Below are 22999 nucleotides of genomic sequence, written 5' to 3'. Positions count from 1 at the left end.
TGTTCACCGAACTTGCCTCTCAACAAGTCCATTGTTACGCGTGCTGTGTGGCATGTGGCACCGTCTTGCTGAAACCACATGTCATGCAAGTCAAGCTCTTGCATTTTGGGCAAAAAAAAGTTGAATATCATTTCACGGTAGCGCTCACCATTCACAGTTATGTTACGATTCGCAGCATCTTTGAAGAAGTAAGGTCCAATGATACCTCCAGCCCATAAACCGCACCAAACTGTGAAGTTTTCTGGATACATTGGTAGCTCTTGCAATTCTTCTGGCTGATCTTCGCTCCAAAATCGACAATTCTGCTTATTTACGTACCCATTGATCCAAAAATGAGCTTCGTCGCTGAATACAATTTTTCGATAAAAAAGTGGATCTTCGGCCAACTTTCCAAGATCCCATTCACCAAAAATTCTGCATTGCGGTAGGTCGTTCGGCTTCAATTCTTGCACCAGCTGTATTTGGAAAGGCTTCACACTTAAATCCTTTGGCAAAATTTTCCACGTTGTTGAGTAACAGAGGCCCGATTGCTGCGAACGGCGACGAACCTTTAATTGATGGTCATCATTAACACTGGCCGATACAGCTGCGATATTTTCTTCAGTTCGCACTCTACGTAAGCGAATTTGGTTCTAAATTTAGTCACAATACCTCGAATAGCCGCTTCAGTGGGTCGATTAAACTGACCATAAAATGGAAGAAGGGCGCGATAAACTTTCTTAACAAAACACGCGTTTTTATAATAAAATTCAATAATTTGCAAGCGTTGTTCGTTTGTAAGACGATTCATGGTTAAGTTATAGACCAAACTGAAGATGTTTGACAGTGAAACATAACACGAAACGTGCGTCAGCTGTTTAAACCAACCGTTTAAAAAGACAATAGCTAAAAAGTCACCCGTTAGTTTGAGCTACAGTAGCCCGCGGACCGCTCTCTACCTGGTTAATGGGTTGTATTGTAGAAGCATGAAAATTTCACAGTATATTCTTCTGCTTTCGAAATATCGAAAAAACCAAAAATCAATGTTTTGAAATTTCTAGACCAGCGGGTCCCCTTAAGCGGGAGGGTCCGAAGATCCAATTGTGTTTTGGTTTGGAATAACCTTTTTACAACAAAAAAAAAAAAAGATTTTGTGCTCCACTGCTTTGTTTGTGCACTGCAGCTGTCCGTCAAATAGGATTAAAGTACGACGCCATTTGCAAAAGTTATAAATCTTTTCATGGGGTAATTAATTTTGCACCACGTTGTTTTTTCTCTTTCAGAAAAGTATAGTAAATATTTTTTTTTTTTAATGGAAATACTTTATTTGCAATCTATCTTAGAATACAGATATTCAGCAAAAGAGATCTTATTACCTAATGACAGCATAGTATTTACACTGGTGCAAAACTACATAGAAAACTATAGAATTTTTTCTTTTTACAATTCTTATGCATATTTTATGCTATTAACTTACTTCATGCATAACTTATATTAGAATTTTAAAATTTAATGGAGCATTTTAACAATTTCATATTTAGCTCTTTTTTTATTATTATTATTATTAAATTGACAAATTTAAAGGAATGGCAAGTCTAAGACATGATTGCGCTTTAATCGTCTAATTTCATTGGTTGTGTCCAACAAGCAAATAGCATTTGTGTTTACATGATTTGACAATCTTTCAATGTATCTCTTAGAATATACTGAGATTTCTCTCTTAACAAATGGAATACCCAGATCCATGTGTATGGTTTCGTTTGTGATAAACCAAGGTGCATTAACAAGGGTTTGCAAGGTCTTTGACTGGTAGCGTTGCAAAATCTCCACATTGGACTTAAATAAAATAGTAAATATGATTTCTATTTATTATAATACTTTTATTAAATTTCTATGACTTTTGTTTAGAATTTGGCTATTCACATAAGGCAAAGCTGGAAAACTTATTTTAACTCAACTCACTCGTATTCAGTCGCATTAGACTCACCTTTATCACTTCTGTGCTTCCAACTGTCCCATTCCCAAAAGCCACCTCCAACGCTGACAATAATCTCCAAAATATATTATATTTTAAGTTGCATCATCATAAATTATAATTAAACAGTTCGCGTTCTTAAGATGCTGCTGCTGCTTCATTAGTTGGATAAGGGATGGGCAGAAGGAGTTTGCTAGGCTCAAGGAACATATCATGAAAAGTGTGGAAAAGCCGTGCGTGAAAGTGAACTGTGACGGGAGCAGGGAAAGCAAATGCCTAAGACAGCAGGATAGGGTGAAAGCGAGACTTGTTACACCATTGGTGAGGCTTAGCGCGAACAGCCAAAGCGGGCAGCATGTGTGCCTCCTATACACGATGTATGCATGTATGTACGTATGAGCATATACATCTCTATGTAACTATGGAAGTACCAAAAGACCAATACGTGCTCACTCATACATAAACACATGCGTGCATATAAAATTGCATTGTAAGAACCAAAAATTTCTGAAGCAGGACACGCCACGCTGCTGCTACTACTACGCATCATCTTTTCGTCCAACATGATTTGCCAAAAAATGCCTGTCTGGCACATCGCCTTCGGAGTGTTTAAGAAAAACTCGCTTGCGCTTCGCTACTTACAGCATAGCAAAGCAAATACTCGTATATTATGACACAGGATTTACCGAAAAGACTAAGGACATTCGGGCAATTTATGAGCTACCGCTGTATTGTAGCTGGAGCCCACATGTGCCTTATTGAAAGTGCGTATTTGGTGTATGAGTGTGAGTGCCCTTCGTTGGTTTTGCGTAGATTTTAGGCGTAATTAAGAAAATAAATAATAATCGTCGTACTGAGGCCAGCAACAAAGATGCCACGCGTGCAACTTTGCTACACTTATGATAAACTTCTTTAGTAATACAAAAAAAAGCAACAACAATGCTGGGGGATACCGATTGGATTTACCTAAGATGAGGCAATTCAGAGAGTTGTATATTGAGAGTGGAGCATATTTGCCGGGAGTAGACAGGTAGGTATTATAGCTGCCACTATGTCTCACTTAGACCTGTCGTAGGTCCGTTGTGATACAACTGGAACTCTTTCCTTACACTATGGCATCCCTTTTAAGCCATTCTGCGGTTTTGTAAACGAACTTAGCTTGTTTAGTTTAAGGGGGTATTCTAGTCTAGAGGCCCGAACTTCGAGCATTTTTTGAAGGTGGATAAAAAAAACTATTGTTATTTTTACTATTCATTTTTTTATCATTTATTTATTTAAATATTAAGTTGTGGTCTCTTATTTAAAAAAAAAAAAATAAATTTTCATGGAATTATGTGTCGTTGAAGTGGAAGGGGAAAACAAAAGCCAGTGTCCTCGTCGTCACGATTTCTACCCTTAGGGTCATCTGAAAAAAACGATGACAAATTCTTAATAAATATGAAAGTCATTATCGTATGACGCAGAACAAAAGGGGAAACAAATTTTTTTCATAAAATGGCGGCTACTCAAAAATTGAGGCCGATTTTTCCCTAATTTTAAGCTTTCTCGAATTGTTTACACATATTAAAAAATTGAAATTTCCAGTTTTGACGCACGAGGCGATAGAGATATATTCAAAGAATATTCATGATAAACTTCAAGCAAATCGGTTGATTAGAACTTGAGATATCGTGCCAACCGTATCGAAAGAAGTAGTTTCGTAGTAGGGAAAACACGGTTAAAGTTCCCCGTCCGCTCAAACCAGTCTAGCTGTCACGTCACTAAAATAGTTGTAACTTCGAAAATAATTCGAACTTTGAAAAATCCTTTTAGGGAGACATTCCTGAATACTTAAACTATCAAATTTTGAAAAACAAAAATTTTCGATTTTTTCAAATTTCTAGACTAGGGCACTGGCCTCATTTGAAATGGTGTTTTTTGGGTATTTTTTTAAAACATTTGAAATGGAAATGAAAAATGATTTTTTATTTTTGTTTTTAGGATTTTATTTCTTGACCCATTATTAAAAATAAAAATTTTATTTTGGCCATACGAGGTTTGTTCAAAAAATCATGAGCCTTCAAAAAAATGGCCTTCACATGGTCAATGGACACAGATTCCATAGACACATGGATTTTCATGGCTCGTATAAAGTAGGTTCTTTTGAACCGATTTTGATGAAATAAAATTTAAATGACGTAGAATTAATGTAGTTATCGTGTGAACTACGATCATTAGGAAAAACAAATTTTGAGTATATTTTTCGCACCTTTAAAGCCAAAAAAGGGCCAAAAAACGGGTTTTCATCTTTGAACGACCGCAAATTTTGTAAAATTTTATGTTGTTTGAAAGATCGTATCATCGTATAAAAGATCGATAACACGAGAACGACATTCATACTGAACATGAACCTTTTTGTCTTTTTGATTTCAGACACCTGTGAGTCCGGAATCCGTGTCGCCAGCGCCATACCTTTGTTTGGAAGGCGGGGGCCTTAAAATGTTAGTTAGTTTAAGGTGTCTAATAGTTTCCTCCTCTTCTATATTATATTCTAGCAGGTTCTACAATAATCGTAGTATGGAACTCCCAGCATTCTACCATGGCTACCTTTCTTTCGGAGGTTTTTTTTTATTTTTATTTTTTTTTCGTTTTTTGGAATGAGATTGAAATCAAAATCACGCTCCCATGCTCCTCCACCTCGGCTAATTCCTCCCTGGGACCACAAAAGTATAACCTGTGGGTAGAGCCGCGTTTATGACTGAAGACACAACAGTTACCTGCGTCCAGGTTCCTCTCCTGCAGGCATATGAAGGCTATACATCGTCGATAGTCACAAATTCCTCCCACTGTGTTTATAGGTGGTTCCAAAGTAAAAGAGATATCGGAAAAGTTGCAGTAATGTTATATTAACTCACTCTACCGTCTTGTCTTCTTTACGGTACTGTATTGAGTGTTTCACTCAAACGTCTGTGCTTATTGTCGGCTCGTCAGAATCTGTCCGCCTTCCCTGTTGCTGCATCGTTTTGCGTTCCCAATCAATATGGCACTGCATGCATTGGCATCACCGGAGCATGTAAGACTTGCCCCAGTGCTGACCTGAATGTCGTTTTACACTTGCCTCCTATCGAATTTTACCTTATTCCATCGCAGCTCTAAGTGGAATCAGGTTAAAGGAGGTTGGCCTCTGGAGGCAATCTCTCGAGCGACATGGTAGCATGTTCGGGCAGTTCACACGGTATTTCTCCGAACTTGGAACAGGTCTCTATATCCGCAAACTAGAGTTTGAGGGTCGTGCTGGGGCAATATCTCCAAATAGGCAGGATTGGATCGATGGGAAAATCTGCATCGAAGCTTGCACCATTAACCAAGATGAAATCGGGAGTCGGAGCAGAGGTTTTTTCTAAATCAGCCAATTTATATATCTGCTTTAAATTGCCGAATACTGTTAGTGTTTTTCAAGCAGAAGTCTTTGCGATCCTGCAGGTATGCAAAATGCTTAGAGAACGCGGGAGCGAGCGAGATATTAACATTTTCTCCGATAGTCTCTCCGATAAACTCCTGTAAGGAGGAGATCAAATCTCTTGGGTGTGCAGGTAACATTTCTATAATTTGGGTTCCAGGGCATAGTAACATAGAGGGCAATGAAATTGCCGATGAGCTTGCCAGGGAGGAATCGAGTCAATTGGTTTCAGAGGTCTCCCACCTCAGACATCGGTATCCCCCTGAGAGTTGTTAAAGGGGAACTGCACAAATTATTTCTTAGGAAATCGCAGAAAAGATGGAACTCCATTTCTTCATGTGTGATTTCGAAAACCCTTTGGTCGCAGTACAATATTCGAAGGACTCAGAAAGTCCTTTGGACTCCTCGCCCCAATTTCCAAACTCGTAGCTGTGTTTACGCGGAAAAGCTCGGGTTAGCATTTAACCCCCATTGCAGAAGCTGTGACTGGGTGCTCCTTTCTTTGACAGCTTGGGGCAGTGTGCCAACCTAAATCCCATCAATCTTCTCCATTACGTCAACAGCTCTGGCTGGCCGTAGACATCTGCCTGTTGGGGTCTCATAATGGTATTAAAACGGGGCTTTAGTGCCACTTGAGGAATCCTAGACTGGCGCTTCAACCATTTCACCTACCTACCTACCCTTTCTGGGAAGTTCATCTGCAATGCAGTTTCCTGCTATGTTTTTATAACCTGGCACCCAAATGAGGTTTACATTGACCAACTGGAATAAGTCATTTAGAAGAATATAACATTCTGTGACTATTTTCGACGAGTTTGTTTTGGAATTTAGCGCTTTTATTGCTGCCTGGCGGTCTGAATAAATGACGAAGTTTCTGGTGGATAATACTCTTGTTTTTATCTTTGTAAGTCCTTCTTAATAGCAATGACTTCCGCTTGAAGTACACGACAGTGCTCGGGTAGGCGGAATGATTGCTTTATCTCCAGTTTTTCGGAGTAGACCCCTACACCTACTTTGTTAGCTACCTTTGTAAAAATTCAACGAATCAGAAGGCTGGGGCACATTTACAGAATGTCCAAAGGGGGAGCTGCCAGTAAAGCGTTCCATAGGCAACTGGTTGGATGAAGAGGTCGAGCAAAACCCAACAAACGCTGGATTGATGAGGTCACAACCGACTTGCGAAAATGGGGATCGCAAAGTGGGAAGGTGTAGCAGAGTATCGATCGGTGTGGGGTACCGAAGCAATGGTCCGGCCACCATATCACTGCATCGTAAGTTAGGATTGGTTTTATTATTGAGGTGTAAACCCAAAGAACAATGTAAGACGATAGTCCCCAAGTTGATCCGATTAATCTTTTACAGGAGTAAAGTGCTACAGTTTCCTTACTTACTCTGCCATTGCTTGTAATGTAAGGGACTCATTTTTATGACGTCACTAAAAAAATATTTTCGAAAACCTCGTAGAAAACACAAACCATAGGTGCTATGAACTTCGACTGGAACTAAATGAAGTTTCCATCTTTTCAATATGTTGGCTCATGAGTTATAACTCCGTTTCCGGAACTCAATTACCACACCTCGCATACGATCGTACTCGTAATTTTTAACGACCGTTTTATATGACCATCCCGAATGTTATTTCGTTATTAATTAATTAACTGGCAAATGTCCAGGCTTACCAGCCATAAAGGCACAATAGTTTACGGTGCTTTGTTTGCACTCAAACCTCTTCAAATATAACACATGGGTTAAAAAGTCCCGGGCTTAACACATAGATGGCACTGGTTTTATTGCGTTCACCGCTTTTCCAGTGAATGAAACCCGCAGGGCAGTCGCCGCAGAGGAAGACCGTCAAAAATATGGATGAATATAGATGAATAAAACACAGAACGAAATTAAATTTTTGGCAAAATCGGGACCAGTGGAAACAATTTGTAGAGACCCTACGTTCCATATAAGAATAAAAAGATCTACTTTATACATATTTTTCAGTTAGTACCAACCTTAAAAAGGCGGCTTTTAAAATTTCATGATATTCGATTCATAAGTTCGTGAGTTATTGTGCTCAGAGTGACGCTACTTTTGTTATTTTCTAAACAAGGGATGGAAAAAAATTCCGCGTTTTAATTGTGCACTGCTTCTTGATGGAGAAAAATACTGCTCAAGCAAAGCAGTGGCTTGAAAAGTGTTGTGGGGACTCTGCTCTATTAGAAACAACAAAAAAACGACGGTTTCCTGACTTCAAACGTGGTCGTAGAGGCACAGATCTCGGTCTGATGCACAACGCAGTGGTCGTCCAACTGAGGCGCTAACATCAGAAAACACCAAACAAATTCACTAAAGCGTTCTGAATGATCGAAAAGTGAAATTGCGTGAGTTAGCTGACATCGTAAAGATATCAAAGGAACGTCTTCGCTTTATATTTCATGAGCTATTTGACTAGGAGAAAGCTCTATTCAAAGTGTGTGGCGCATTGGTTCACTGTTGACCAAACACAAGATGGTTCTGAGCAGTGTTTGGCCATATTCAAGCGTAATTAACCGGAATTATTGCGTCGATATGTGACAATGGATGAAACATGGATCCATCACTTCACTCCGGAATCAAAAGGGTCGTCATTTGAGTGGACAGCAACTGGTTAACTTCGTCCAAAGCACAACAATAGGCTGCAAAGGTTATAGCCTCGGTATTTTGGAGTGTGCGTAGTGTAATATTCATTGATTATTTTGAGAAGTGAAATACCATCAACAATTAATATTGTGTAGTGTTATTGGAGCGTTTGAAAGTCGAAATTGCAAAGAAACGTCCGCATATGGCAAAGAAAAACAAATTCTTTCTCCAAGATAACGCACTGTGTCACAAGTTAATCATAACAATGGCAAAACTACATGAATTGAACTTCGCATTGCTCCCACATCCACTGCATTTGCCAGATTTGGCTCCCAGTGACTACTGGCTGTTCGCAGACCTAAAAAAAAAGATCGACGGTAAGAAATTTCGCTCGAATGAAGAGGTTATAGCTGAAATTGAGAAACTGAGAGCTATTTTGAGGCAAAAGATAAATGGGTCTTCAAAAGTGATTTTGAAATGTTAGAGCGACTCTGGAATGATTGCGAGGAGGATGGTTCCATATGTAGAAGTCCACGCAAGTGGGGAAAGTTACTGATCGCCATTCACTTGGAAGTGGCCAGGACGATTCTTCTGTATATGGTTCAAGCAGCTCACAACTTCCGGGATGACTCGTTGGGTAACTCCAGGGTCACTTCCTGTCGTGTGACTTCTTTAACCTGATGTTGGAGTGTATCGTAAGAGCCGCAGAACTTAATCGCTCAGGCACAATATTTTATAAGGGCGTACAATTGTTGGCGTATGCCGGTGATATCGACATCATTGGCCTTAAAATCCGCGCTGTTAGTTCTGCCTTCTCCAAACTAAATAAAGAGGCAAAGCGAATGGGTCTGGTGGTGAACGAGGACAAAACGAAGTACCTCCTGTCTTTAAACAAACAGTCGGCGCACTGGCGTATCGGCACCCACGTCACTGTTGACAGTTATAATTTCGAGGTTGTAAAAGACTATGTATATTTAGGAACCAGCATTAACACCGATAAGAATGTCAGCCTTGAAATCCAACGTAGAATCTCTCTTGCCAACAAGTGCTACTTTGAACTGAGTAGGCAACTGAGCAGTAAAGTCCGCACTCGACCAGCAAAACAAACATTCTACAAGGTTCACATCATGCCCGTCCTAACGTATGGCGCAGAAGCTTGGACGATGACAACATCCGATGAAGCGACGCTTGGAGTGTTCGAGAGAAAGATTCTGCGTAAGATTTTTGGACCTTTTCACATTGGCAACGGCGAATATCGCAGGCGATGGAACGATGAGCTGTATGAGCTTTACGACGACATAAACTTACTAGTAGTGCAGCGAATAAAGATCCAGCGGCTACGTTGGCTGGGTCACGTCGTCCGAATGGATACAAACCCTCCGGCTTTGAAAGTATTCGATGCGGTATAAGCTGGTGGTAGTAGAGGAAGAGGAAGGCCTCCTTTGCGTTGGAAAGATCAGGTGGAGAAGGACTTGACTTCACTTGGTGTGTCAGGATAGCTGGTTAGGCGCGGAGTTTGGGACTTGTCACTTAAAAAACCTCCCGAATTAAGGGAACAGATACCTGTAAACGGCCATATTTTCCCTGATTTTTATTCAAATTATTTAAAATGAAGAAGCCAATATATTTTTTTCAAAATTGGCATACAGTTTATTTACGAGTATATAAAAAATAATATACATTTTTGTTTTAATCATTTAAAATGGCGGATGTACACTCAATTCTTCCAGTAAGGTCGCAGCGGGGCTTCCTGATCGGCGGGGATTGTAGCATCGACGTCAGTGATCTAAATACAAAAAACCAAATTTTTTTTGTTTATTATTGTCATAATTTCTATATGAATTAAACAAAAATGGAAAAAAATCGCGGAATAAAATGCTTCAAAAAAGAAATTTATTTTGAGGCGAATTTTCCTACTAGTTTTGCTACGAAAAAATTTTTTTTCGAAAATTTTTCGAAAACTTATAAATTCACGTAATATCATAAAAAAGATGTGTGCAAAATTTCAGGGAGATCGGTCAATAACTTTTCGAGTTATCGTGTACGCCCATTCGAAAAATATATGTAGTTTTGAGAAAAACGCGTCTAAAGTCGGCCACGTAGCTATACTCCGCTTGTAACTCGCAGCGCTCAAACGCAAGGAATAGAGTCGTCACGGTTGACGATCTATAATATAAGAAATACTTAAATTTACGTTCGAAAATTTTTTTGAGATATTCTTAAAGGATTATATTAACATTTTATAAAAAAAAAATTTTTTTTCGAAGTTTTACAGGCATATGCCCCCTTAAAAGATTAAAAAAGCCTCTAATGAGAACTTCCTATTGATAGAAATTACGTTGAAAAAAAAACGTGTTTTCTTTGTTAGGCCCGGGACTTTTTAGCCCATGTGTTTCTCTAAGAAATCCATTATGATTTATACCTTATATTTCTACTTATGGTGTGATTAATCCTCCTTTAGTTTTAGGAAGAGTTGTTTATAAATCTTTTGATCAAGGATGGTCTGAATTTATAGGAGGACAGAATTTGTATAATAAGTTGATAGAATATTCTCAATTAGTTTATTTTTTACATAATAATAATTTAAAAATTTATCTGTTATTATTTGTTTTATGAATTACTTTTCTTTTTATGTTTTTTTTCTTATTTTATTCAAGTAGCTCAAATTTTAGAGTATGACACTGAAGATGTTAGGATAATTGTTTAATTCTTGAATGTAGTGAATAATTTTTAGTAAATTATAAAGGAAAATAACTTATTTGAAATGAAATAAGCTGTTTTCATTGAATTTTTTTTATAATTTTATTATTATTAGTTTTTATGAATTAATTTAAGTAATAAAATTTAGTAATTTATAAAAAAAAATATTTTTAATTTTACAATGAAAATGTAATGTTTTTGTTAAACTATATAAATAGAAGTATAAATGGAATTTAACCATTAAAAGATAAAAGTTAGCAGCTTTTTCTTGAAACATCTTACTTCCTTAATTGGAAACTAATTTTCAGTTCTATCATTAACAGTGATATGCCTCTTTTTGGCTTCAATTAAATTAATAATTAGGAATTTATTAAATAAATAGATTAAACTAAATTTTCGAATTTTAGAATAAGGGTAGTAAATTACCTAAAATTAGGTCGAAACTAATTGCAATAAATCGCTTCATATTCATTTTCCTTATTAAATTAATAATTAGGAATTTATTAAATAAATAAGTTTAATAAGATAGATTGAAAATTCAATACTTTTTGAATGCAAATCAAATGTTATAATTAACTACAATCCTATTTTATTTATACTATTTATAATGTTAGTTAGATCAATTTAATATACCTTGGTTTCATTCGTGATATAAACCAATAATTAAGATTACAATAAAAATAATTGATGTAATTGTTCATATTATAATATTTGATAAATTAATAATTAAAATTATTGGTAAAATTAATGCAATTTCTACATCAAAAATTAAAAAAATAATTGTAATTAGGAAGAATCGTATAGAGAATGGAAGTCGTGATGATGATTTTGGGTCAAATCCACATTCAAATGGGGAACACTTTTCACGATCTGCTATACTTTTTTTTGATAAGATAGAAGCTAAAATTATTACAATACTTGTAATTGTTATTAGGGTTAGAGCTATAATAATAATTGAGAAAATTATCTATACTACTAATTAGTAGACTTTATGATTGGAAGTCAAATATACTTTATATATTATATAGATATTATAAATATTAATTATATTATTTTATTATCCTCCTCATCAATAAATTGAAATATATAAAAATAATCAAACAATATCAACGAAATGTCAATATCAAGCAGCTGCTTCAAAACCGAAATGATGTGTTTTTGAAAAATGATTATTTAAATGTCGGATTAAACAGATTAATAAGAAAGTTGTTCCAATTAATACATGAATTCCATGAAATCCTGTAGCTATAAAAAATGTAGATCCGTAAACTGAATCAGCAATTGTGAATGGTGCTTCAATATATTCATATGCTTGTAAAATAGTAAAATATACTCCTAATAATACTGTGAAAAATAATCCTTGTGTAGCTTGAGAGTGATTACCTTCTATTAAACTATGATGAGCTCATGTTACAGTTACTCCTGAGGCTAATAAGATAGCTGTATTTAATAAAGGAATTTGAAATGGATTAAAAGGTTTAATTCCGGCTGGTGGTCATGAAGCTCCTAATTCAATTGTTGGAGATAATCTACTATGAAAAAAAGCTCAAAAAAATGATACAAAAAATAAAACTTCTGATAAAATAAATAAAATTATTCCTCATCGTAGACCTAATGTTACAGGTAGGGTGTGTAATCCTTGGAAAGTTCCTTCACGAGAAACATCTCGTCATCATTGATAAACAGTTAAAATAGTAATAATATTACCTAATAAGAATAATGAAATATCATATTGATGAAATCATTTAACTAAACCTGAAACTGATGTTATTGCTCCAATAGCTCCTGTTAAAGGTCATGGGCTATAATCTACTAAATGGAATGGATGATTAGCGTGTGTTGACATTATTTAGAATTAATTTACTTCTCTAGAGTATAAAGTACTTAATACTGCGAATACATATGATTGAATAATTGCTACAGCTGATTCAAGTACTAATAAAGCAATTTGAGCAATAATTAATAGTGAAATAATAGTATATGAAAGTGATGGACCTGTATTTCCTAGAAGAGTTAATAGTAAGTGACCTGCAATTATATTAGCTGCTAATCGTACTGCTAAAGTTCCTGGTCGAATTAAGTTTCTAATTGTTTCAATACATACTATGAATGGTATTAAAATTGCTGGCGTTCCTTGAGGAACTAAATGTGCAAATATATGTTGGGTATGATTAATTCAACCGTAAATTATGAAACATAATCATAAAGGTAAAGCTAATGTTAAAGTTAATGTTAAATGGCTTGTACTTGTGAAAATATAAGGGAATAAACCTATAAAATTATTAAATAAAATTAGTGAAAATAAAGAAACGAAAATAAAAGTTGATCCTGAATGTCCTGTAGATCCTAATAAAGTTTTAAATTCTTTATGTAAAGTCAACAAAATTGAATTTCAGAAAATATGATATCGTGAAGGTATTAATCAATATGTTGAAGGGATTACTATTAATCCTAAAAGAGTTCTTATTCAATTAAGAGATAAATTAAAAATACTTGAGGTGGGGTCAAAAACTGAGAATAAATTTGTTATCATTTTCAATTAAGAGGTTGAGTTGAAGATTTTTTAATTGAATCAGATTTAGGGGATTGAGGGATTACAGAGTAATAATTTATTATTCTAAAAAGTATAAATGTGATAGAAAAAATAATAAATAAACTTAATCAACCAATTGGGGCTATTTGTGGGATTAAAAAATATTAATAAGTTTAATAATTTTAGTTTGACAAACTAATGTTATATATTTAACTAATTTTTTTTATTAATTAAATATAATTTATAAATCATTAGAAGTAAGTGCTAATTTACTATTGAGTGGTTTAAGAGACCAGTACTTGCTTTCAGTCATCTAATGATGAATTTACTCTATTTGTAATTCATTTAATAAAATGGTTAACAGGAATACTTTCAATGACAATAGGTATAAAACTATGATTAGCACCACAAATTTCAGAACATTGACCGTAGAATAATCCTGGTCGATTTATTAAAAAATTAATTTGATTTAATCGTCCAGGAGTTCCATCTACCTTTACTCCAAGAGCGGGTACTGTTCATGAATGGATTACATCTGCGGCTGTTACTAAAATACGAATTTGTGAATTTATTGGTAAAATAACACGATTATCTACATCTAGTAATCGGAATCTATCTGCTGTTAATTCATTTGTTGGGATTATATAGGAATCAAATTCTACATTTATAAAATCTGAATATTCATAACTTCAGTATCATTGGTGCCCAATAGCTTTTAGAGTTACTGAAGGTTCATTAATTTCGTCAATTAAATATAAAAGTCGTAGAGAAGGAAAAGCAATAAATAATAGAATAATAGCTGGCAAAATTGTTCAAATTACTTCAATAGTTTGTCCATGAAGTAGATTTCGATTTGTATAGGAATTAAAAAATAATATAAATATTAAATAACCTACTAAAGTTGTGATTATTACTAAAATTATAAGGGTATGATCGTGAAAAAATGATAATTGTTCTATTAAGGGAGAGGCACTATCTTGAAGGCCAAGGGCTGCTCATGTTGTCATTATGTATATAAATATATTATATATATTATATATATATTAATAATTAGGAATTTATTAAATAAATAATTATTTTATATTTATGATTCTAATAAAAGTGAAATACTTTATATATGGAGCTTAAATCCATTGCACTAATCTGCCATATTAGAAATTAGTTAAAAGTGGCAATTCAGAATAACTGTGTTCAGCGGGAGGGGTATTTTGAAGTCATTCAATTGATGAACTTAGTTGTATAGGGTAAATAACTTGTCGTTGGGAAATTATACTTTCTCAAATAATAAATAAGAAAAATAAAATTCCTAATAATGAAATAGAAGATCCAATAGTTGAGATAATATTTCATGTTGTATATGCATCTGGATAATCTGAATATCGTCGGGGTATACCTGCTAGTCCTAAGAAATGTTGGGGAAAGAATGTCAAATTTACTCCGATAAATATAATAATAAATTGACTTTTTAATCATCTAGGATTTATATTTAATCCAGTAAGTAAAGGGTATCAGTGAATGAATCCAGCTATAATTGCGAATACTGCTCCTATAGATAATACATAATGAAAGTGTGCTACTACATAATAAGTGTCATGTAAAATAATATCTACAGATGAGTTAGCAAGTATTACTCCAGTTAATCCTCCTACTGTAAATAAAAAAACAAATCCTAGAGCTCATAGTATTGCTGGTGAGTAATTTAATTGAGTTCCATGTAGTGTAGCTAATCAACTGAAAATTTTAATTCCTGTTGGTACTGCAATAATTATAGTAGCTGATGTAAAATATGCTCGTGTGTCTACGTCTATTCCAACAGTAAACATGTGATGAGCTCATACAATAAATCCTAATAGTCCAATTGCTATTATTGCATAAATTATTCCTAAAGAACCAAATGTTTCCTTTTTTCCTGATTCTTGACTAATAATATGAGAAATTATTCCAAATCCAGGTAAAATTAGAATATAAACTTCTGGGTGACCAAAAAATCAAAATAAATGTTGATATAGAATTGGATCTCCTCCTCCAGCAGGATCAAAAAAAGATGTATTTAAGTTTCGGTCAGTTAATAATATAGTAATTGCACCAGCTAGTACTGGTAAAGATAAAAGTAATAATAGTGCTGTTAATACTACAGCTCATACAAATAAAGGTATTCGGTCAAATGTTATACCAGTAGATCGTATATTAATTACCGTTGTAATAAAATTTACTGCTCCTAGAATTGATGAAATTCCAGCTAAATGTAATGAAAAAATAGCTAAATCTACTGAAGCTCCTCCATGAGCGATTAGAGATGATAATGGAGGATAAACAGTTCATCCTGTACCAGCTCCGTTTTCTACTATACTACTTATTAGTAATAGTGTAAGAGAAGGGGGTAATAATCAAAATCTTATATTATTTATTCGTGGGAATGCTATATCAGGTGCTCCTAATATTAAAGGTACTAATCAATTTCCAAATCCCCCAATTATAATAGGTATTACTATAAAAAAAATTATTACAAATGCGTGAGCTGTTACAATTACATTATAAATTTGATCATCTCCAATTAAGGCTCCTGGATGTCCTAATTCAGTTCGAATTAGAATTCTAAGAGATGTTCCTACTATTCCAGCTCATGCTCCAAAAATAAAATATAATGTTCCAATATCTTTATGATTTGTTGAGAATAATCATTGTCGCGATTAAGACAATTGAAATATTATTCTTTATTATTAATTATTAAATAAATAGATTAAATGGCTGAAGATTAGGCGATAGATTGTAAATCTATTTATAAGAATAAATTCTTTTTAATCAAAAATTTAATTAAAAAATTTAGTTTAAATAACAAAATAAAATTAAATTAATAATTAGGAATTTATTAAATAAATAGATTAAACTAAATTTTAATTTTAAAGCTTTATAGTCAATAATGACATTAGACTGCAATTCTAAAGGAGTATAAATATAGTATTACTAAGGCTTAAAAGATTTAACTTATATTTATAGCTTTGAAGGTTATTAGTTTATTTAACTTAAAGCCTTTTTTTATTTTATAATAAACTAAAATTTTTATAAAGTATTAAATTTTTGATTTAGCTTTAGCTTATAAGGACACTATAAAGTTATGTAGATAATAGACACTAAAATTAATCTAAATGTGGAAATAAAAGATAAAATTATTATGCATTTAAATGAAATTTTGTTGACTTGCATATAATTTGTTCAATTATTTTCATTATAGTTTAGTATAAAAGCAGCGAAACACAAGCGTAAATAAAAAAATAATGTGATTAAAGTTATTACAGTTATAATTGTTATAAGAGTATATTGATTATTTAAAACTAATAATTGAATAACTAATCATTTTGGTAGAAATCCAATAAATGGCGGGAGACCACCTAAAGATAATAAATTTAGAAATAATATAAATTTTAAAATTTTTGAGTTAAAAAATGAATTAAATAATTGATTAATATGATATATTTTAAAATTATTGAAGATAAATGTTAAACTAAAAGATAAAAATGTATAAAAACAAAAATAAACTATTCATATTGATTCACTAGTTTGTATTGCAGCTAGTATTCATCCTAGATGATTAATTGATGAAAATGCTATTAATTTTCGTAAAGATGTTTGATTTAATCCTCCTATTGATCCAATAATTGTTGATAGAACAATAATTGAAAAAATAAAAATATTTTGCTGAATTGTGATATATGAAATTAGTATAATTGGAGCAATTTTTTGCCATGTTATTAATACTAAAGCGTTTATTCATGATAATCCTTCTATAACGTTAGGGAATCAAAAATGGAAAGGGGCTGCTCCACTTTTTAATAAAAGAGAAGAATAGATAATTATATCATTATATATTGAATTTGAATGTAGTATAGGGAAATTATTAAGGTATATTATGATAATAGCAAATAATAAAACAGCAGATGCTATTGCTTGAGTTAAAAAATACTTAAGAGAGGCTTCTGTTGATATTAAGTTGTTATCTCTTATTAGGGGGATAAAAGATAATAAATTAATTTCTAAACCTATTCAAGCTCTTAGCCAAGAATTAGATGATACTGTAATTAATGTTCCTACTATTAAAATAAAAAAAAATATGATTTTGGCAGAATTATTGAAAATTAAAAAGAAAAGGATTAAAACCTTTATAAATGGGGTATGAACCCAGTAGCTTAATTAGCTTATCTTTTTATTAAATAAATAGATTAAACTATTTGTGACTTATTTTATTATTTTCATTAATAATTGTTTTATATTTTGGTGTATGATGCACAAAAGTTTTTGATACTTTTAGAAATAGTTTAATTCTATTAAATATAATGAATGTAAAGTTATTACATAATTTACCCTATCAAGGTAACCCTTTTTGTCAGGCAATTCATTAAAGGAAAATAACTTATTTGAAATGAAATAAGCTGTTTTCATTGAATTTTTTTTTTTTTTTTTTTTTTAATAGTTGATTTATTAAAAACGGGATAAATTTAATTAAATTTATTTATTTTATTATAGTAATTAAATATAGTAAACTAATTATTATAATATTTTATTTATCTAGATAATTAAAAATTCCAATATAGACATCTCCGAGAGTTAAAATCACAACTCTTATATAAATATATAGATGAATATAAAAAATTTAATTTTTATTATTAATTTATACAAATGTCTAACGTTAGATCAAAGTATGTGCCTATAAATGTAATATACAATTCTGTATTTTCTAATTTAAAGGGGTTTTTTAACAAAATTAATAGGCATCTATTAATTAATTAAATATTTATATACATATAGATATTTATTAATCTAACCTAGTATACGTCTTATTATTATAAAATATATTATTTAGAAAAAAAAAATTTTTAAAAATTAAAAAATAAAAGGATTATTTATCAATAAATATTGAAATTTAATAAATATGAAAATTAAAAAAAAAAAAAAAAAAAATTTAGTTTAATCTATTTATTTAATAAATTCCTAATTATTAATTTAATTTTATTTTGTTATTTAAACTAAATCCTTTATGTTAAATAATTTAAATTAAATATAGTTATTATATACTTATTAGTTCTATTATTTTATTTGTATTATTTAAATTTTATTAATTTATTAAATTTAGTGAAAATATTTGAAATGAAATAAGCTGTTTTTCATTGAATTTTTTTTAAATAGTTGATTTATTAAAAACGGAATAAATTTAATTAAATTTATTTATTTTATTATAGTAATTAAATATAGTAAACTAATTATTATAATATTTTATTTATCTAGATAATTAAAAATTCCAATATAGACATCTCCGAGAGTTAAAATCACAACTCTTATATAAATATATAGATGAATATAAAAAATTTAATTTTTATTATTAATTTATACAAATGCCTAACGTTAGATCAAAGTATGTGCCTATAAATGTAATATACAATTCTGTATTTTCTAATTTAAAGGGGTTTTTTAACAAAATTAATAGGCATCTATTAATTAATTAAATATTTATATACATATAGATATTTATTAATCTAACCTAGTATACGTCTTATTATTATAAAATATATTATTTAGAAAAAAAAAATTTTTAAAAATTAAAAAATAAAAGGATTATTTATCAATAAATATTGAAATTTAATAAATATGAAAATTAAAAAAAAAAAAAAAAAAAATTTAGTTTAATCTATTTATTTAATAAATTCCTAATTATTAATTTAATTTTATTTTGTTATTTAAACTAAATCCTTTATGTTAAATAATTTAAATTAAATATAGTTATTATATACTTATTAGTTCTATTATTTTATTTGTATTATTTAAATTTTATTAATTTATTAAATTTAATGAAAATATTTGAAATGAAATAAGCTGTTTTCATTGAATTTTTTTTAATGAAAAAAGGTAAATTTGATTAGGGGTCTTTTTACTTTTAAGGAGGAAATACTAAAATGTTTTATTAAGTTTAAAATTTAATTTAAATATTTTATGCACAAATAATTATTATTAGTAATTTATTAAATAAATAGATTAAACTAAATTTTTTAATTTTTTTTAGTTATTATTAAGTTAATTAATTAATAAATTATATTTATTGTGTTGATTTTATATAAGCAGTTAAATTCAATGGAGATATTTGAAATGAAATAAGCTGTTTTCATTGAATTTTTTTTAATGAAAAAAGGTAAATTTGATTAGGGGTCTTTTTACTTTTAAGGAGGAAATACTAAAATGTTTTATTAAGTTTAAAATTTAATTTAAATATTTTATGCACAAATAATTATTATTAGTAATTTATTAAATAAATAGATTAAACTAAATTTTTTAATTTCTTTTAGTTATTATTAAGTTAATTAATTAATAAATTATATTTATTGTGTTGATTTTATATAAGCAGTTAAATTCAATGGAGATATTTGAAATGAAATAAGCTGTTTTCATTGAATTTTTTTTAATGAAAAAAGGTAAATTTGATTAGGGGTCGGTTTACTTTTAAGGAGGAAATGCTAATTATGATTTATTTTATAGAAAAACTAATTTTATTTTTTTTTTTATTTATTTTTGTTAACAATTAATAATTTATTAAATAAATATTTTAGTTAAATTTATTTAGTATTTGTTAAAATAAATAATTAATTTATGTTATTAAATAAATAGATTAAACTAAATTTTTTTTTTATATTTTTTAATTTATTTAATTATTAAAGTTTTATTTTGGCTTATATTTTTGTTGTTGATTTATTTTATATGTAAATTTTTGTGTGAAATTTTATTTATTTTAATAATAATTAATTTTTTTTTTATTCTCAGTAATTAATTTTATAAATCAAAGAAATTTGGAATTAGTAATTTTATATAGTATTGGCTAAATTTGTGCCAGCAGCCGCGGTTATACAAATAATACAAATAAAATATTTTTGGTAAAAGTTAAATTTTATATAAATAAAATATGTATAATTTTATTAGGTGAAATTTTAAAATTATTTATTTTTATTAAATTTTAATTGAAGCTTGTAAATTTTATAAATAAACTAGGATTAGATACCCTATTATTTAAAATGTAATTAATAAATACTGAGGTAGTAATAGTTATGTTCTTGAAACTTAAAAAATTTGGCGGTATTTTAGTCTATTCAGAGGAACCTGTCCTGTAATTGATAATCCACGATGTACCTAACTTAAATTTGTTTTTCAGTTTATATACCGTCGTTATTAGAATATCTTATTAGAGTAATAATTTTCAATAATTTTTATTAAAATTTATATCAGATCAAGGTGTAGCTTATATTTAAGTAGAGATGGGTTACAATAAATTTATTTAAATGGATTTAAATTTGAAATTTTTTTTTTGAAAGTGGATTTGATAGTAAAATTTTAAAGATTAAAGATTTGATTTTAGCTCTAAAATATGTACACATCGCCCGTCGCTCTTACTATTAAGATAAGATAAGTCGTAACATAGTAGATGTACCGGAAGGTGCCTCTAGAATGACAATTTAAAGCTTATTAAGTAAAGTATTTCATTTACATTGAAAAGATTTTTGTGCAAATCAATATAAATTGAATTTTAATATTTATTTATTAATTTTTTTAATTATTAATATAATTTATTAAAAATAATTATAAAAAATAATGTTTTAGTAAGTTTTAGTGAAAAAATAATTTTAATAATAGTTTATTATGTATTGTGAAAGAATATTGAAATAAATTGAAAAATTTTTAATTAAAAAGAAAATTTAGTTAATTGTACCTTGTGTATCAGGGTTGATCTAATAATTAATAATTATTTATTAATCTCGATTTTATAAGAGTTAATAATTTATAAAAGTTAATGTATCAAAATTATTTTAAATAAATTATTAGAAATGAAATGTTATTCGTTTATAAAGGTATCTAGTTTTTTTAGAAATAAATTTAATTTACAAATTTTTAATTTTTAATTTATTTTTTTTTAATTTAAAAATTTATTAATTTGAATATTTTAAGGGATAAGCTTTAAAATAAAGTATTAAAAATTATTGAATAATCTATTTAAAATGTATGCATAGAATTAGCAATCATTTATAAGTTTGTTATAAATTATTTTATAATTTATATTATTTAATTTTATTTTTATTTAATTTATAAAAATTTTTTTATTAATTTTAAAATAAAAAGTAATAATGATCAAATTAGTATATTTAATTATTGTTAAAATATTTTATATTGAAAAGTTTATATAAAGAACTCGGCAAATTTTATTTATACTCGCCTGTTTAACAAAAACATGTCTTTTTGAATTAAATTTAAAGTCTGACCTGCCCACTGAATAATTTTAAATGGCCGCAGTATTTTGACTGTGCAAAGGTAGCATAATCATTAGTCTTTTAATTGGAGGCTGGTATGAACGGTTGGACGAAGTATAAGCTGTTTCATATAAATTTATAATAGAACTTTATATTTTAGTTAAAAAGCTAAAATTTTATTAAAAGACGAGAAGACCCTATAAATCTTTATATTTAATATTAATTGAATTTTTTTGATTTATTTTATTTTTTTAATATTAATTATTTTGTTGGGGTGATATTAAAATTTAATGAACTTTTAATTTTTTAAAATCATTAATTTATGAATTATTGATCCATTAATATTGATTATAAGATTAAGTTACTTTAGGGATAACAGCGTAATTTTTTTTGAGAGTTCATATCGACAAAAAAGTTTGCGACCTCGATGTTGGATTAAGGTATAATTTTGGGTGTAGCCGTTCAAAAATTAAGTCTGTTCGACTTTTAAATCCTTACATGATCTGAGTTCAGACCGGCGTAAGCCAGGTTGGTTTCTATCTTTAATAAATTGTAATATTTTAGTACGAAAGGACCAAATATTAAAATAATTATATTTTAAATAATAGAATATTATTAATATAAATAAACTATTTTGGCAGATTAGTGCAATAAATTTAGAATTTATTTATGTAGTTTATACTACAAATAGTACTTGATTTTTATGGAAATGATTTTATCTTTTGTTGGTAGATTAATTTTGGTAATTTGTGTTTTAGTAAGAGTAGCTTTTTTAACTCTTTTGGAACGTAAAGTATTAGGATATATTCAGATCCGTAAGGGTCCTAATAAGGTTGGTTTAATAGGGATTCCTCAACCTTTTTGTGATGCAATTAAGTTATTTACTAAGGAACAAACTTATCCTCTTTTATCAAATTATATTTCTTATTATTTTTCTCCTATTTTTTCTTTATTTATTTCTTTAATTGTTTGACTATGTATTCCTTTATTTGTAAAATTATTTTCTTTTAATTTGGGTATTTTATTTTTTTTGTGTTGTACTAGATTAGGAGTTTATGCTGTTATAGTAGCTGGTTGATCATCTAATTCTAATTATGCTTTATTGGGAGGGTTACGAGCTGTTGCTCAAACTATTTCTTATGAAGTTAGAATGGCTTTAGTTTTATTATCTTTTGTTTTTTTAATTGGAAGTTATAATATTTTAGATTTTTTTTATTATCAGAATTATATTTGATTTGTTGTTATTATATTTCCAGTTAGACTTGTTTGATTTTGTATTTGTTTAGCTGAAACTAATCGGACACCTTTTGATTTTGCTGAAGGTGAATCTGAGTTAGTTTCAGGGTTTAATATTGAATATAGAAGTGGTGGATTTGCCTTGATTTTTATAGCTGAATATGCTAGAATTTTATTTATAAGCATATTATTTTGTGTAATTTTTTTTGGTTGTGATTTGTTTAATTTAGTATTTTATTTGAAATTGG

The 22999-nt window shown here is 29.8% G+C and overlaps 2 pseudogenes; both read right to left on the bottom strand.

Moving 5' to 3' along the window:
* Positions 1-14387: 14387 nt before the first annotated feature.
* Positions 14388-15923, bottom strand: LOC129243465 (cytochrome c oxidase subunit 1-like; annotated as a pseudogene).
* A 418-nt stretch (positions 15924-16341) lies between these two features.
* Positions 16342-22937, bottom strand: LOC129243461 (NADH-ubiquinone oxidoreductase chain 2-like; annotated as a pseudogene).
* Between the last annotated feature and the right edge of the window lie 62 nt (positions 22938-22999).

This window comes from Anastrepha obliqua, chromosome 4 (genome assembly GCF_027943255.1).
Source record: "Anastrepha obliqua isolate idAnaObli1 chromosome 4, idAnaObli1_1.0, whole genome shotgun sequence".
NCBI classification, from domain to species: domain Eukaryota; kingdom Metazoa; phylum Arthropoda; class Insecta; order Diptera; family Tephritidae; genus Anastrepha; species Anastrepha obliqua.
Note: the sequence above shows the minus strand (reverse complement) of the source record. Positions and strands in the feature narration are given on the sequence as shown.